The sequence below is a fragment of the Amblyomma mixtum genome, chromosome 7, assembly GCF_055824585.1.
Source record: "Amblyomma mixtum isolate Tamu chromosome 7, ASM5582458v1, whole genome shotgun sequence".
Classification (NCBI taxonomy): Eukaryota; Metazoa; Arthropoda; class Arachnida; order Ixodida; family Ixodidae; genus Amblyomma; species Amblyomma mixtum.
Window position 1 is genome coordinate 138110570 of NC_143018.1, and position 14465 is coordinate 138125034.

Sequence of the window (14465 nt, forward strand, 5' to 3'; positions counted from 1 at the left end):
TGTACTGTAGGGGGATGTCATAGACCATCGTCATAGACAATGGTCTATGAGATCCCAGTTTCTTGTGGCAAAGTGTATGTTGGCCAGACTGGGCGTTGTGTTAACGAACGCGCCAGGGAACATGAAAGAACCTTGGGAAACGCATTCTTGCAAGGCTCAAAACGTTCAGAACTGTCAGCCACGGCTTGACAAGATCAAAATTCTGACCAGGAGCAAAGATAGATTACCTAGAAATATATCGGACGTCTTTTTAAGGCGGAAGCCTTTAATGCCTCATCATTGTTAGCAGGAGTTGTCGACAGAAATGTCACGCTTTTCAATTGGACGAAACGGTCGTGACGTCATAGTGCGCCAATTTCAAACGGGGCCAACTGTACTTTGGCCACTAACCATGCAATAAATTAAAGGGATCGTATAGTGATGCTTCAAGTAAGTGGGAATGAATTTAAATAATTGCTAAATTACGCAGTTAGCCTAATTAATCTTTCTAGTCAGGCCAGATAAAAAATTAAATCCGAGTAGGAAATTGGCGACTTCGGGAATCGAACCTCGGTCTTCGAAGTGCGAGACGAGCATGCTAACCACTCCGCCATGCCAGATTTTTTTTTCTTTATTGTCTGGCTTTGGCTCATGACATTGCACAACAAAAATACACATAACGCTATATACATACGACACTGTCGTGGTCAGCCAGCACGAGACTGGCTTCGTCAGCTTAAAATTCCCGCAACATACACAACGGCTCTAGTCTTGAGAGCCACTCGGGAGGCTCCGCAGCTGCTTTTTGGATTGCAAGAAACCAGTCCATGCTTTCCCGAAAATAAATTCGGGCCGGTCGTGCGTCTTTGTCACAATGGTAGCCTGCCATTCTGGAGCGCCATATACAGTGGAGGCCCAAGAGCATTATGAGATCAAAAGGTGCCCCATCCTCATTATCAGTGCTTAAATAGCGAATTCCGTGCGCGTCAAATGGTAGCTCTTTCTTTATGGTCCTTTGTAACACGTCCCAAAAATAAACCCCTTCCCAGCAATGCAAAAAAACATGGTCTATTCTTTCAGGCTGTTTACAAATTAAGCAGTTCGATCCCCACGGTAAAAAGAAATCCTTTCCCGCCATGCCAGGTCGATGGTTTGGAACGAACAAAGGCGCGTCTAGTGAATGCGGTGGATGGATGGATGGATGGAAAAAACTTTATTGTCAATAAATTGGTGTTCGTGACCCTTACGGGTCACTGGGCGCCGTGGTCGATCCTTGGTCCAGGATGCCGCACTTGACTGCTGCCATCTTGGCTAGGCGCACTAGGAATCGTTACGCTTCCTCGTCCTCGCTGGCCAGCAAGTGCTTCGTTCACTCCAATCTTCCTCCATTCCCGTTACGGCGAGGTTCAGGTGTCCACCGAGGTATGCGATACAGGTGCATTTCCTTTCCTCAAAAACCAATTTACCGACGAGCAAGGTGTAGAGTCGAATGGGATATTGGCGTTCTGTGGATTGCCTGGCAACGTTTCTAGACTGTCGCGTTCCACTCTTAGAGGCGAAGCTTGACATTTTTAACCACACATCAGTGACACACGCAGCAACACCGCGCTTGAGGCTTTCGCCTCACCGTCAAAAAAGTGCCCCCTAATTTTTTTATCAAAGTGAGAGACGAAATGTGTGTCGACACCACCTCTGTCACCCTGCGTACCGGTGAATGCACAGTGCTTAAAAACGGGGGACAAAATGCAGCCTGGTCTCCTTTATCTACTATGCTTTATTTGCTGTCATCTTTTAAAAAAAAAAGCGATCTCATTCCCCCCCCCCCCCACCCTGTTATCATGACCTTTCCTTCTGTGATCAGTCGTAGATGCGCATGAGCTCACTGTTGCCTGTCTTATTTGTTCAAAGAAAGTAACTGTCAATAAACATAGTTGGAGTCAGCGCCGGTTCTGTCATATCTGTCTGTGTATTCGTCTGAAAATATAGCTGTTTAAATTTTATGAAAAGAAAGTACATCACCAACTAGCCCCGCAACGTGTTTTACTATGGTCAAGTTTTTTGTGTAGCTTTTCACTCAAGAGACCATTGAGTTCTTTGCGGAAAAGCCGCCGCGATTTCTTTGGAGGAGAAATTCTAGAGGCCCGTGTGCTGTGCGATGTCAGTGCGCGTTAAAGAACCCCAGGTGGTCGAAATTTCAGGAGCCCTCCACTACGGTGTCTCTCATAGCCTTGGTCGCTTTGGGACGTTAAACCCCATAGACCAACCAACCAACCTTTCCGGAAAAAAAGATTATTGTATTGTATTGTATTGTATTGTATTGTATTGTATTTTATTGTATTGTATTGTATTGTATTGTATTGTATTGTATTGTATTGTATTGTATTGTATTGTATTAAATTGTACTGTATATGTTGCCACCGCGTCCTCGCAGAGAGCCAAGTATGGCACATTGTGTAGCGAACACGCCTTAATTTGTGAAACAGGGAAATATACAGACATCTGTGCCGGTCGCATTTGTACGTGTTACTGTGCGTCAAATACGGGGAAAACATATCCTTTTTGTTTACGTTATCGAGCATGTGGAACACCACACAAAGTACAAGATAGTTTCTTCTCAGAACAAAAAAATGTCACCATATCACATGACAGCAATTCCATGTGTCCATCGACGAACGAAGGCTCATTCGTGAGCGATTATATGCTGTCATTTAGAAAAATTCCTTCGGAAGTACCGCTGTGAAAATCTTTCACATGCCCTGCCCACGTACCGCGCAGTATCTCGTGGATACCTTCAGCAGTTCGAGGTCCTCTTTGCGTATCATTTCGCACAGACAGACACTGTTTATTTTCTTCCTGTTTTATTTTATTCTATTTTCACTTTTTAGCACAAGAAACACAAGGCCTTCCTTTAACCAAGTCAAAGAGTCTCCCTCATTAGTCAGTCAACGGGTTACTACCTGCCTTAGTACTCAAGGGGCAGCCGTTCTAGTTGTGGCTCAACGAAATTTCTGTTCAGCATATCTGCTTTCCTTCAGAGGCTCATCGTACCGGAAGTGGCATGATGTCAGGGCCCTGTAGACCAATGAGGGGTTGTGTACTGACATCATCGCTGTTGTACTGTACGATCATCGTGGGATGTTTAAATTACCCGCGCGAGGTTCTGTGGTCCTGACGTCACGGCCCTCTCGGCCAATTCGGATTTTCGCGACATGTAAACGCCAAGGTAGGATTCTTCGTGGAACGGCATCCTTAACCCTACCGCTTAAAAGCGGGGGGCCTCTGCCCTTCTGGAGAAGCCAGTGTCTGTGGCAGCTATAGCTAAGGATGAGTTATTGCCTGCGCTTTGGAAAGCAGTCTGCTCTAAATAGAATACTACAAGTGGTACGTGCGTCAACGCTGCGAGTTCATTTTATTTCGCAGAACATGAGAACGGCGCAATAAGACAGGACGAACGAAGAAGGCACGGGCAAGAGCGGTCATCCTCGTCCCTTCTTCGTCTGTCTGCTCGTTGTTTGCACTGTTGTCATTTTCTTTGCTACTATTACAACTATTATACAGCCACTCTAGTCAGACACAAATTATTTTATTTATTTATTATTTATTTATCAAATACTGCCAACTGCCTCTTGGCAGTCAAAGCAGGAGTGGATACATTGTTCTTGAACAATTGCTAAGGTGAGTTTAACAGCGGCAAAGAAAGAAAACATGCTATTGACAATCAGCCATGAAGGAATGTGCACAATCAAAAAACACACAAAAAAAGAAAGAAGGAATACACTTTGAAAGGCGGACGGCAAAGCAAGAAGCGTTGTAAAGAAATACTTGCAGCATCATAGATAAGATGACACGGCTGTAACAAAACATTCAACTGAGGGCATGTCAGCTACTTCATAGGGTAAGGCGTTCCACTCAGCTGTGGTTCGAGGAAAGAATGATGAACGGTAGGCGTTAGTTTTAACCTGCGGCATTACAATTGTTTTGCTGTGCTTGCCTCTCGTTTTCCTGGATTCGTTGAAGTGCATGTAATTATGAAAATTTATTTTGACATGGTGGTTGACAATACTGTACATCATTTGTAGGCGGTGTAGTTTGCGGCGCATTTCTAGCGACGGGAGCCTAGCTCGTGTTCTCAGGTCTGAAACAGAGATACTTCTATGGTAAGCGTTAAAAATGAATCAAAGTGCTTTCTTTTGTACCCCTTCAATGTGATTGATCTTTTTCTTAGTATGAGGGTCCCAAACAGTGTCAGCGTAATCAAGAATTGGCCTAACGAGTGTCGTGAATGCTGCAAGTTTTGTTGCACTAGTGCAGTGCCTCATGCGGTGCTTTAATAACCACAGCTTTTTTAGTGACGCCGACACAACATATTCAACATGTGCGTTCCACGTTAATTTGGAGTCAATTATAACACCAAGATATTTGAAGTTGTCAACCCGCTTGACATCAGCATTGTTAATTTTGTAAGTATATATTAACGGTTTTTTCTTTCTTGTGACCATCATGTGGGCACATTTAGAGACATTTAGGTTCATACGCCAGGATTGACACCAACTGGTAATTGCAGAGAGGTAATCACGTAGCACAATTTGATCTTGCACAGATTCGATGACCTGGTACACGATGCAGTCATCGGCAAAGAACCGGCATTGTACAGAGGAATCCAAAGACAGGTCATTTAAATAGATCAGAAAAAGAAGAGGTCCAAGGACAGAACCTTGTGGTACACCGGATAATACAGTGGCAGATGAAGAAAGTGAGTTTTCAATGCAGACATACTGTTGTCGATTGGATAAGTAACAATCAAGCCAATTCAAAATTTGTTCATTTTGCAATACACTTTTTAGCTTAAGTAATAACCTTTTGTGACAGACTCGGTCAAACGCCTTTTCGAAGTCGAGGAACAGTATATCAATTTGCCCACCCCGATCCAAAGCTACCATGAGGTCATTAGTAGTGTGTAGTAGTTGCGTAACCGTGGATAGGCCACGTCGAAAACCGTGCTGTCCCTCAAAAAAGAAATTATTATTTTCCAGAAAACTGCTTATATGCTTAAAAATAAAGTGCTCCATTACCTTGCTAGCGGTGCACAGGAGCGAAACAGGCCTGTAATTGTTGACACTAGCCTTATCTCCAGATTTGTGAATAGGGATGACCGTAGCCATTTTCCAATCATCGGGAATGGTAGCTTGATTCAAACTCTCGTTGATTATTATGAGCAGGTATTTCGAGCACCATTCTGCGTACCTAAATAGAAAGTTGTTGGATATTTCGTCTGGTCCGGCAGATTTTTTTGTGTCTAAGTTTAACAGTGACGAAAAAATGCCTTGTTCCGTAATAAAGAGGTTCGGCAGCTCATATTTTGGGCATACATATTCAGGACTAAGATTGTCAGCTTGTAAAAATACGGAAGCAAAATACGCGTTGAAAACCTCGGCAATACACTGAGTATCAGTGGTCTCGGTACCGTTCAGTCTGACTTTGGTCACCGGAGCTTTTTTGTTTGTTAAATGCATCCAAAACTTTCTTGGCGCGTTTGTAAGAAAATGGTGCATCTTAACGTTAAAAAAGTGGTATTTAGATAATTTAATTTTATTTTTAAGTTCAGTGCGCAATGACTGTAGCCTTGAGCGAGTGGTGCAAGAATTGAGGCGTGAACAGCGTTTTAGTCGACGCTTTAGGTGCAGTATGTCCCGAGTAATCCATGGACTGTGGAGAGGTGCTTTCTTACACTTCATGGGAACGAAATTCTTAGTGCATTCATGTACTGAATGTTTAAAATGCTTCCATAAATCGTTGACGCTAAAGTTTCCCAGCTTGTGTTTTTCAAGAAAGGAGTCAAAATCCTGTTCTAAGTAGTCAATCACGCTTTCGTCGGCAGCATTTCTAAAATCCAAGAATTTCTTGGGGATGCTTCGTGTCACCTTTCCTGATAAATTGCTTTTAAAAAGAACAGATTCGTGATCGGATATGCCTGGCAAGACCTCAACAGTAAATCCTAAATCACTTACTTCTGCAGAAATAAAAACAAGATCGAGAATGGATTTCGAAGTCGTAGTGACACGTGTTGGTATTTCCACTATCTGTTTAAGATTAAAAGAAAAAGCAATATCAAGCAGCAGTTCACAGTGCAGACATGAAGGCCTTGCGCATAGTTCGTCCCAGTTTATCATGGGTAGATTAAAGTCGCCGCATAAGATAACATAAGGGTAACGTTTTCTGTGCTCATGAAGAAAGTTGTACAACGATTCTAAAATCGAAATGTCAGCATTTGGAGGCCTGTACACTACACCCATACGAAGGCTGCCTTGGTGCAGTTGAACGTGAATCCAAACCATCTCGACAGATGTGTTGTGAGGAATTAATGTGTAGTTAATGCCCTTCCTAATTATGGCCGCGACGCCACCTCCCCTTGAGCCACGGTCTTGTCGAATTATATCCTGCGAGATAGGTATAACGTCAGTATCAGGGATACTGTCATGGAGCCATGTTTCCGTGAGAAGCGTGACGTCAGGGCCGCAACCAAGAAGAAGGCTTTCGAGTTCATCGATTTTGTTCACGACGCTTCTAGCGTTGACATTTAGTACAGATAGCGGTGCTCTGTCTGGGTGTGGTTTTGTTGGCTGCAAGGCGCTGTTTCGTTTCTTTTTGCTAGAATTATGCCAGGTGTGTCACTTCAATTCCAGCGGAACGGCCTTGTTCAGTCCTTCGTCCCATCTGTAAACCTTCCCGTTTATTTTGACCTTATCGAATGATGACACTACCTTGTCGCCTTTGTCTCTGTTTGGTTTTGTATAGGCCCAAAGTTTTTTTCTTATCGCTTGGACTCGGGGCGAAAAGTCCTCCGAAACACTGAATTCTGAGCCTTTAAAGGCGCTGCATGCTTTCAGTATCCTTGATTTGGCCCTGTAGTCTGAAAGCCTGAATATTACAGGTCGACATCTATCCTCACGTGCTTTCCCAATTCTGTGGACGCGCTCCATTTGCAAATTAGGGATCTTTAGTTTATCTTCAATAATTTGCGCCACCTTCTGTTCCAATGAATGTGAAACATCTTCGCTTTCTTCCTTCAAGCCATACATGATTAAATTGTTTCTACGACTTCGGTTCTCGAGATCGTCCACTTTCAGAAAAAGGCTGTTGACAGTTTTTTGCAATTCTTCTACCTTTGTTGTGTAATTCGCAACCGTGGTTGAAATATCGTTCACTTTCTGATCAATCGAAGTTAATTTATCAATAGTTTTGTCTAGGCGACTGTTTGTTGAGGCCACACTTTCCTTTAGTTCCTTCAAGGCATCCATTATCGTTGTAAGCATTTCCGCGGTAGAAGGACCCGGGTTCGATTCAACATCACCACAGCAAGGCAGAAGGTTAACAAAGCAGCTGTAAACATTTTTCAGCACTTCTAAAAAAGACCGTGGGCACGGCAAGAGCAGCAAGCAAACATCATCACTACGATAGCCAGGAACATGGCCGTAGCCTCTCACCTGGATTAAGAACAAGAAGGGGTTCTTTAGTTGCATGCTTCCAAGGCTCCCGCCGTGCCCACTGCTCGATTGCCACTGTGCAGTTGACTTTATACAGCCGGTGAGTGGTGACGTAGCGGATGAAGGCGTTTGGTGCGGGTCAAATTGCGTGGTCCAAATGCGCATGCCTGATGAATCGCCGTCAGAACGTTCCATCGTAGCATTGTACAGATGCTCGTTCAAGATTGTCGCCGTCACCGCATCCACGCCGCATTCGGTAGCTGTAGCCGCATCTCTCGAGTTCACGAAAAACACGGCCTGGATTAAGAACAAGAAGGGGTTCTTTAGTTGCATGCTTCCAAGGCTCCCGCCGTGCCCACTGCTCGATTGCCGCTGTGCAGTTGACTTTATACAGCCGGTGAGTGGTGACGTAGCGGATGAAGGCGTTTGGTGCGGGTCAAATTGCGTGGTCCAAATGCGCATGCCTGATGAATCGCCGTCAGAACGTTCCATCGTAGCATTGCACAGATGCTCGTTCAAGATTGTCGCCGTCACCGCATCCACGCCGCATTCGGTAGCTGTAGCCGCATCTCTCGAGTTCACGAAAAACACGGCCTGGAATAAGAACAAGAAGAGGTTCTTTAGTTGCATGCTTCCAAGGCTCCCGCCGTGCCCAACCACTACTACTACAACCACAGCAAGAGGTAGGTGCAACAGCTACCAGAATAACTACTGCAACTTTTGACATTACTAGTGTGACTTCTACAGGGTAGTGCGGCATCCGGAAGCCCCCAACATGGCAGAAATGCGCGCGGTCAATGCTAGGGGGCGCCAGTTTTTGCATAAGGTCTATACACATGCTTTAGCAGAGCAAAAGGGACGGTTACCAACTCTTTTAAAACAATTTGGTATACCTCGAAGGAAACAATTCGCTTGTCGTGTACAAAAGTAGAAACAAAGAACGCCTTAACAGGAAGCCATGTATTTAGAAATTGATAGAAACATTGCCAATTCAAATCATCTGACAATTGAGTTCAGTCTTCGCTCACACAGGTATTGAACTTATTTATTGCAGGCATACATGATGCTTCAACATTAATAAATATGTTGTCATTTGTCTAAACAGTGTTTTATAGTTTGCGGCTTCACGTGTCTGGAGCCACGCGACTATCAAATGGTGCTTGCAATTAGAAGGGTCTAGAAACCATAAATACGAGATGCTAGAAAACGTTACACACAGCGCTGCTTGATGCAGAATATGCCAAGAGAATTATAGTTCTGCACGGTCCTACGTACATCGACGAGGATCCATGGTAAAATAAACATCATTCATCTGGAAATCACTGTTAAAGCTATGGAAGCAGTAGCACACAAGCACCATCTCCAGGTTGATGGACTCAAATTTATGCCTCTTATCAGTAAGAACAAGCTTGAATGCTGAAAACGATGCTCAACATTAACGGATGTTACAGGAGCGTGCATGTACTTAGGATCATTTGATGGCTTTACACTGTTCGGTATCATAGAATGTTCACCGGTAAGTACTCCTGAAATTTGCTTCAGGACTGAGAACCCCTCATTTTTGTCCAAGACGGACATCAATTTTGCGCGGATTTTCTCAGCAACTTCTCCGTGAGGAAGAGCAGCGATTCGTTGCTGCACATTCTCAATTAGTCCAATGTTGGTGGTGAGCATTACACCCCCACATCCATTTTTTTTATAGTGCTGGCAAGATAAGTGAAGTTTGCGCACAAGCACGCGAGGTCTCCTTGGAGGTTGTCCTGAGAGAGGGCAGCTTGGGCCCTGCTGACTAGAGCACTCTCATCACCTGAGAAACTGTTTATGACGGTCTTCATGTCAGAAAGGTGGTAGTTGTAGTAATGAACGGCTTCCAGCCACGTTCCCCAACGTGCGATGATAGGCTCCGGCGGGAGAGGCACTTCCGGCAACTGCTCTTCAAAAGCGTACACACGAGAAGGCGCTTTCAAAAACACACCCTTGACTGAAGCCATAAGTTCATTAACGTCCTTGAAGTGCTTTCTGAGTTCTTCACAAATACGGTGGAGCCCATGCGCTAGGCAGGTGACATGGACCATGTGCGGGTAGAACGGCTTCAGCAGAAATGCGGCCTTGTGTATATAGGTTGCTGCATCCGTGTAAAGAAGCAAAACCTTGCTGTCTTCCACACCATTTGGGTACAGCACTTTTAACGATTCGTTAACAAAGTAGGCTACAGTTTCCCCATTGGTCCTCTCCAAAGGCTTAGAGCATACAAGGAATGGCGTTGTCACCTCATCAGATTCAAGCTTTCACGCTACGAAGTGACCAATAAACCGTCCCTTCACATCCGTTATTTCATCTACGGAGATCCAAATGCAGAAGTCGCCGATCTCAACTCGTATCTTTCCAAGGGTTTCTTCATACAGAGGTCTGAGTTAGTTTTTTTGCTGTGTAGATTCAGATGGCACGTTCATATTGCAAAACTTCTGCAGGAACTGTTTGAATATCCGATTTTCTATTTTTGTCCTTGGAATGTTTGCAGCCGCTAAGGCCTCGCATAAATCAGCGCAGAAAGGATTTTTCCGATTGTCTTTAAAGGCTTGTGTCAAGAACAATTGCTTTGAGGTTGAGGGCTTCTGGCGTTGGACATTTGCCTGGTGTCCTGCAGTTTATTCATGCCGGTCCACTTTTTCTCGCAAGGAATCTGCGAGAAAAATACACGGATATCTGCTGAAAGGATATAAAACATACTAATAACTAGGGCGTGAAGAGCTGAGCCTTTGAGCTATAATATGTACAAGGGCAATACGCAAATGTCATAAAAACACGGACAATCTACTTGAATTAGCGGCACGCGGTAAAATAAACGTGGTGAGGAGCTGCAGTGGAACGCTTCACAAATTTTGGATGATTCCAATAAATTATTCCACAAAACACGTCTGTTACACGTGCTCATCTTCTTTCCGCATGGTTGGCAGAAGACAGTTTCGCCATCTGCAGTGTAGAATAGGTAATCAGGAGTCTATTGCCGAATAAATGCGCTCTTTGAGGTTTTTCCTTTCGGCATGGCTGAGAAGCCCGGTGCATATCCCTTACCACTTGAAAATAACGACTAACGAGGCGTGATGCGTGAAATCGTGATGCGCCAGTGCCGCTTCTGGTGCTTTTGTTAGCAGTACGTTTACAGGGACATTCCTAAATCTGGCGAAGAGCGAAGAAACCATTTCGATCGAGCGAATATGGCGCGGGAGCGACGCCGGAAGAGTGGCCTTCATGCAAACAATAAATAAGCACTGTTTGAGTCATTTACTCTATGGTTTTAATGCATAAATGCGTTTTGGTATGCACGCACGACTGCCAGCTGTCTAGTGTGGCCTGCTCCAACAAGATTACCGCCAAATGCCATTTGATGAAGATTGCATGCGGCTGGGGCACAAGGAAAGAAAATAAGGCAGGTTACGCAGGTGGAAATTTTAATCAGTTAAACTGTTTCCAGCAGGTTTATGGAACATTTTAGAGTTGGTTGCAATTGAAACGAACTGGGAATTATTTGGACGAACTTATAACTTACTCCGTATACTTTCCGAAATGTGGTGCCATCTGGTCAACTACAACTTTAACAGCCGAAGTCATCAACAAGCTGCCACGATAAAATGGCAGAAAATGGGAAAAAGGTTTTCCTTCGATATTTTCGGCTGACGTGGTTGGTATTGTGTACGCAGCCGGCGTAGGTGCAGAGTTTTTTTTTTTTTTACGGGGTTTAACGTCCCAAAGCGACTAAGGCTATGAAAGACGCTGTAGTGGAGGGCTCCGGAAATTTCGACCACCTGGGGTTCTTTAACGTGCACTGCCATCGCACAGTACACGCGCCTCCAGAATTTCGCCTCCAAAGAAATTCAGCCGCCACGGCCGGGATCGAACCCGCGTCTTTCAGGTCAGCAGCCGAGCACCATAACCACTGAGCCACCGCGGCGGCTGGTGCAGAGTTCACCACAGCGAACTGAGGAGGTCATCTAATGTAGCCACATTTATTTTTCTACTCAAAACCGAAATGGATTCGAAAGCAAACAGAATCTGAAAGGAAAACCACAGCGTATTTCAGGCCCCTTTTCTGTAAAATAAGGCATTTTTAGGCACTGACGTCGGAAATAGGCATTTATAGGCACTGACACCCAAAAATAGGCATTTGTAGGCACTATAGAAAGAGTATCAAACATATTGTCAACACCTAATTCATGCTCATATGTAAAAATGGTGCGCCTACGAAGGGTTGAAAAAAATAGGGATTTGCCTAAAATCCGGTGTCTGCTCATAAGCAGTTTTTTGAGACATAGATGTTTACAAGCAGTCTTTTAGCGGTGCAACGCTACGCTTGTAGATGACTTGCGAACTTCTAAGGTGGAAATTCTCAAGAATATTTTAAGACTTTTTTCTGAATTTCACAGATGGGTGCCTGGATTATTTTACGCATTTTAAGGCTGATTTTAGTGTTACTTTTAAATCATCTAAACCTTCAGAAATGTTAGAGTTCATTTCTGTGAAAGAACGTGCTTAAAATAGAACTCAGATCTGCTCTGAAATGAAGGAAACAATGAGCGCACATCACAAGGAATGAACGGCGGTAGTCGTGAGCTGTGAATGTATATACGAAGTGTGAAAATATAAAAAAAGGGTTTTTCTGTCGCTTCGGCATTCTTTACTGAATATAATTCACATGCACACACAACAAATAAAACAGCGGGTAAATTAAAGTTAACAGCCACGGAGAAGGTAGGTTCACTGGTTTGGTTGGTATTAAATTGATATGTATTTGCATGGTAGGAAAGTGTCGAGCAGTGGCCAAGTGTTAAAATCTTCCAGGGTGTTGAGTTGCGCCTACTCCTGCAGCAGACAAATAGGACTTGCTCGGGGGAGTCATCACTGGCCTACCCCGAGCAACTCCTATTTGTCTGCTGCAGGAGTATTCGCAACTCCACACACTGGAAGATTTAATTACTCAACGACAAACAATAGAGCACGGAAAGTTTCTCTTCGTCCGATGTTCGTGCCTCAACCACCTCCATGGAACTACTGTCATATAACATCAAACAAGCCTGCTCGTCATAAGAAGTCGGAGTTCTCACCGCTTTTACCACAAGCTTTTTCTACGCAACGTGATAGCTGTATTCTTTACGCAGATGCCGCCATAACCCGAACAGGAGGATCAACTGCTTTTAGAAGCCCGACACACCCTCGATTCTACGGCCGACAAACCTACTGTACTCACACTTCATCTCTTCACTTGGAGCAGCAAGCAATGTAAAATGCCATAGCAGCTTTACCTGACTACCCTCTTTACAACCAAGTGCACCTATGTACTCAGTCACAAGCAGCTCTGAAGCATCTAAAGAAAGTACGTGGTACCCTTCGAGTTTCCGAGGCCATACATGCTGCTTGTAAATCTTACCCGGTGCCTATACTCATCCACTGGGTTCCAGCGCGCAGTGATGCCCATAGCATCGCACCTGACATATCTCGTTCGACTCACGTTCCAGGAACTCCACCTGCCTCTTTGCCACCAGATCCACTTCTCACACATCTAACATCTTCCGCCTCCCTCAGACAACGTACACGTGCTCTTATTCCCCCGTCTACCTACCCCCTTCCCCCCAACCTATCACGGGTGGAGGAGGTCTCTCTGAGGCGGCTGCGGGTCGGAGTGGCCCCTACGCCTGAAGTTCGCAACCACTGGCAAAGTGACAAGATTCCTGTGCAGCAAAAATGCCCCCACTTCGAAGCACCCGCTTCCAATACCAATTTCCACTACCTACTGGCGTCTCTCATAGCCTTAGTCGCTTTGGGACGTTAAACCCCATAAACCAAACCAAACTACCTACTGTGGACATGTCCAGGAACTTCGCTGGTGCCTGCACGTGTTCTTCAAGAGGTAGGCCTGTCTTCAAACAATGACTCTAATTTGCACTTGTCGCTAACGAAAAACATTTAAGCCCGAAGCTTATGTGACTTTTTACACACAGCCGGGTTTCATGGTTTTTTTAACGTATTATACCGTTCCTCATTAACAGCACGTTTTATGCCACGCGGCACACTCAGCGCCTCAAATAAATGAATAAGTGTTAAAATAGTGTCGGCCCCGTGCCTTGTTCTTCATGGATGCTTTGATAAACAAGTTGCTCTGATGTAGATGGCAATGAAAAATCAGATAGGTGTTCCCGAATTCACTACTCTTGCATGATGGATGCCAGGTAGACAGTAACATGGGGAAGTGAAATGCAGTTCTGTTCAGCAGCATGCAGAAGTGCAAAATATTGGTGAACCAAAACCATACTCAGGTGCATCTGGAATGGCCTACCAGAAGTAAGAAGCAAGTAAGAACGGGCAGTGGCATCGAATGACAGCACAGGCAAGAAAAATAAGCTAACTAAAAGCATATATGTGTGTGACTCCACTGTAAGTAGCCCAGTGCAATATCACAGTGCAATGCACAGTGCAATGGCTCACCATAAATTCAAGAGGTCATGCGCCGTAGAGGTCCTTAACAGATGCAAAATTCAAACAGCCTGCATAGACACGGAAAGCCACGAAGTAAATTGCAAGTGCACTGTCTTACCATGAACTGAGGTTGAGAACTTTCATTTTGTGTTTTCGGTTAACTACCTTGAGATTAGGTGCCTGTACCAGCCAGGTGTCTGCAGTAAATTTAGACAGAAGAAAAGTATGTAACTCTGCGTCAACCTTGTGTAGACAACTCGAATGGTATCCTCCTCTGTATAAAAGTGAGCACCTTGTCGTAGCGTGTCTTGCTTTTAAAGGGTACGTTAGAGCGGAAGTAGAGCCACTGAACCTGCAAACAAGGTGCACACAAGCAATTTGCCCGGAATCAATGAACTCCTAATTTCCCTATTGACTGCCTGGTGGGGACTGCTTGAGCACACTACACAAGTGGGACGCACACTATATGCACAAAACCTCCCGAGCTGTAACTTGCAAACAGGCTTTCTCTTACCTGCTCGATGAGGCTGA